This window comes from Camarhynchus parvulus, chromosome 20, assembly GCF_901933205.1.
Source record: "Camarhynchus parvulus chromosome 20, STF_HiC, whole genome shotgun sequence".
NCBI classification, from domain to species: domain Eukaryota; kingdom Metazoa; phylum Chordata; class Aves; order Passeriformes; family Thraupidae; genus Camarhynchus; species Camarhynchus parvulus.
This window is the reverse complement of record NC_044590.1, coordinates 13573741-13577601: the sequence shown is the minus strand read 5'-3', so window position 1 is coordinate 13577601 and position 3861 is coordinate 13573741.

Here is a 3861-nt window from a genome sequence, read left to right as displayed (position 1 = left end):
TGTCTAGGACAGGTACAAAGAAGCTGCACATGTGCCCCTTGCATGGGGCAGTTGGGAATGGAAAAGCTTGGTGCTTAGGGGGTGAGGCAGACAACACCTGATCTCCAATCCAGTTACAAGCAGGCAGTCTCCACCAATAAATGGCAAAGAAGAGCTGATTGACAGACTTTGGGAGGGGCCAGGGCTGGCTGATGCAACCCTCAGGGGTATAAAAGATTGAGCATCCATCTTGAAGATGAACCTGCCACGTGGTATGCACGAGGGCAGTCCCCAGTGCTGCAAATTTTTCCTTATGTAGTCCTTTTGTTGTATTTTTCTCAAGGTTTAATAACCTTTTTAAATTTTCAAAGTGAGCAGTTGTTGCTCACAGGTTTGCGCTGGTGCCACATGTGAACTATCCTTGCTTATCTCCTTTCTCATCTTCTCTCTGAATTTTTCCTGTTCATCCTTGAAACTCAACCACAGCAGAGACATGAGTGTGTATCAGGCCATGGATGATGGTCTCATCATTCCTGAGCTTGCTTGCTACAGAACTCATAGTCCCTTGGTTGTCCACTAAATGCATTGTTCCCATGAAGCTGGAGTATTCCAATGGCCCATGCAGTGCAAGGCTCCACCACATTTGCACTGTGCACCTGACCTTGTCAGGGCCATTATGCTGTCCATCCCTTGCAAAAAGTTTCTTCATTACTGCCATTTGTCTCAGTGTTGGAGGTCAGGATTTCTCCTTTTTTTTTTTCTTTTTTCTCTTAGGAATTTTCTCCCATTTGTTGCTAAGAGACTGATACTTAAGAGAACAAAAGACGTGGCTGGGAGGAGGAGGCGGTGGAAGAGTACAGCTAGCTACTGTCTTACCCTAGGGGTTTTCTCTTGGGAAGGGCAGGGTAACCACAAGATTTTGGCCAGGGGGTGAGGAGATAGGTTCTGCTCCTCTCATTCTCTCGGAATCAGAGGAGTGACAGCCAGTCTGCGGTTGCTGCCTGGAGGATTCTCTGCCACTATAGTGTCACAGACATCTTTTATGAAAAATCCTTTCCTTAGGATTTTTCCTCCTGAGAAGCTGAGGCCTCAGGAACAAAACGTAAAAATTGATTATCTGCTGCTGTGGAATGCAACAGGTGGATCTTTGATTGGCCCATGTTGATTGTTTCTAATTAATGGCCAATCACAGCCCAGCTGGCTCAGACAGAGAGTCCGAGCCACAAGTTTTTGCTATCATTCTTTCTTTTTCTATTCTTAGCTAGCCTTCCGTTGAAATCCTTTCTTCTGTTCTTTTAGTATAGTTTTAATATAATATATATCATAAAATAATAAATCAAGCCTTCTGAAACATGGAGTCAGATCCTTGTCTCTTTCTTCATCCTAAGACCCCTGTGAACATGGTCAGAACTATAGAGCTTTTCTCCTGCCACTGCTTCCCGTACCATGGCTTGCTGCTTCCAAGGTTCCTGCTGCAATCCATTTCACCAGCCGGAGGTGCAGCGGGACCGGCCGTCCCTGAGGGTTCCAAAGGCAGCCCCTTCTCCATGCCTTCCGCCAGCCCGCCCGCCATTGCCGTGCGCAGAGAGGCGGCCGAGCTCGCGCCACAGCGCCCCCTGCAGCCCCGGGGGAATCATCGCCCCGCCCTGCCCGGCCGGGAGCCAGCAGCGCCCCTGCTGGCTGTGCCCGGAACTGCACCGCAGGGGAAGGTGCCTGCAGCCGGGGCGAGGCCGGCCCTGGGGTTCTGCGTCTGCTCGTCGGTGCTGCCGGGCTTGGTGTTTGTTTGCCTTGTTATACACACACACGCTAGTAAGGAAGTGCTATTCCTTTTCTCCTATCTTTTCCTGAAAGCCCCGTCATTTCAAAGTTATAAGAATTCGGAGGGAAAAGGGTCAAATTTTCCATTCTAAGGGAGCTTCCTGCCTTCCTTGTCAGACACCTGTCTTTCAAACAAACACTCAGGCGTTGGATCCCTTCCTTCTTGGTCTTCCAATGTGGTTACTGAAAGTCTGGTCAGAGAGAGAAAGTCAGATAAACTTGCCCAGGCATTGCTCTGGGAAGTTTTGGGAGAGTTCAGAGAAAAAATTAAAACAACGATTAATCTTTGCAGTTGGTGTTTTGAATGTGATGTTTCTTGGAAGATATTCACAAGAATGGTGCTGTTCCTAATTAGCCAATGGTGCGAGGGGTGTTGATTAAGGACCAACCAGGTCCAGCTTTATCGGAACTGTCTATAAAGAATGTGTGGTGTGTAATAAACTTCACATTTGCCTTTGGAGACCTTGGAGTCTATATGCCGCTTCATTTACCCATCCCTAATACAACAGCAACATTCCAGGGCTTTCCTATCATGGTGGTTCTGCAGGTTGTCCTTGCAAGCAAACCTTTTTCCTTCAGTTGTTATAAGCTGCTCCCAGAGAGAAAGGGGCCCTGGCTCCCTTGCAAACACCTGCTCAATCCCCACATCCTGGGCCAAGGAGCCCAGAACCCTTACTGTGCTATCTTCAAGTTGCAAGCCTGTACCCATAGGGTCCCAAACTTGAATCAACCAGGCTGGAAAAGCCTCGTACCCCTGTTGTGCAATGTCTTTCCACAGACTGTGGAGACTCTCAAACAACAGGGACTCAGTGATGATCTTGGCCTCTGGCTCCTCTGCGGTTGTGAGGGCCTTGGTTCCCCATTCACAATAACTGGGTACATTGATTTGGTTTAGACTTCTTCCTCTGCAGAGGAGCGACTGCTGCTGGCTGTAGCTGGCCTTGTGGCTGAGCTGGAACCCGGACGGTTGTAACATCCGTGGGTTCTCCTACTGCACTGTAGCGTCGTGTGTTTCATATAGGGTTTATTGTAAAGTTGGTTATTTTTTAATTAGTTAAGAATTTGGTTTGACCCTCGGTTGCCCCCATGTTCTCCCTCATAATGGTTCGTTCCTTCCACCAGTTACCTGTCCATCATTGTAACCAACCCCCTTTCATTTCTAGAAATTTCTATGTCAGTCTTCCCTTACCTAACATATGATTTTTCTCCTGAGCCTTTTCCCTCCCCTGGGCCATTCCTATTGGTTCAGTTGTGTCCTTCACTCCTCCCCTGGGCTTTTTTCACTGGTCCCTCGTGTCTCCTTCCATTACACCCTTCCCCTTTATAAGTGCCCTCCCAACGGTTTTTCCTTGACACCGTTACTGGCTCAGCCTGGGTCAATAAAGTGCTTTGGCACCCATACGTGTGTCCACTCCTTCCTTCCTTCGCCTCAGTGCTTTGCAGTCCTGCTGTCGCCTGCATCACCACGCTGCAGACGGAGCCACTAGTTTGCAATGGGAGTGGCGGGATTGTGGTTCCACCGACAGTTAGCTACCTTCCGACGCTGCACCATCATCCTTTCCCTCTGATTGCAGCTGGTGCGGCTGGACCATGTCCCTAACCTCTGTGTCAGGTTTTGGGGTAGCTACCCAAGGTAACCACACCCTGTCTTGGAATGGTGAATGGACCTTGCTGAATAAACACAGCAAAAACATAAGTAGATGATCCCTTTAGCTTCTAGGTGAAATTAAAACTCTTCAAAAGCTGTTCGGTTAGGCCCAAAGAAGTGAGTGAAGGGTGAGGAGAAAACTCCCCCCTGTGTTGCTTCATAATAGGTACCATTAGTAAGGAAACCCGAAAACCATGACCTTACCTCATGATAGTTTATATAGCCATGTGCCCACATTCCGGAAGAAGTTTACAAACATGCAATTTCTCACCTTGTTGACCTGTTCTACAAAATGGATAACAGCTGTTGTAGTGTGTTTTCTTTGGCAGGTTCACTGCTGAATTTGTGGTTTTGTTCTCTGCTGAATTTGTGGTTTTGTAATGCCCCTGTATTGTCCTCCCCTGTCTTCAGAGTGG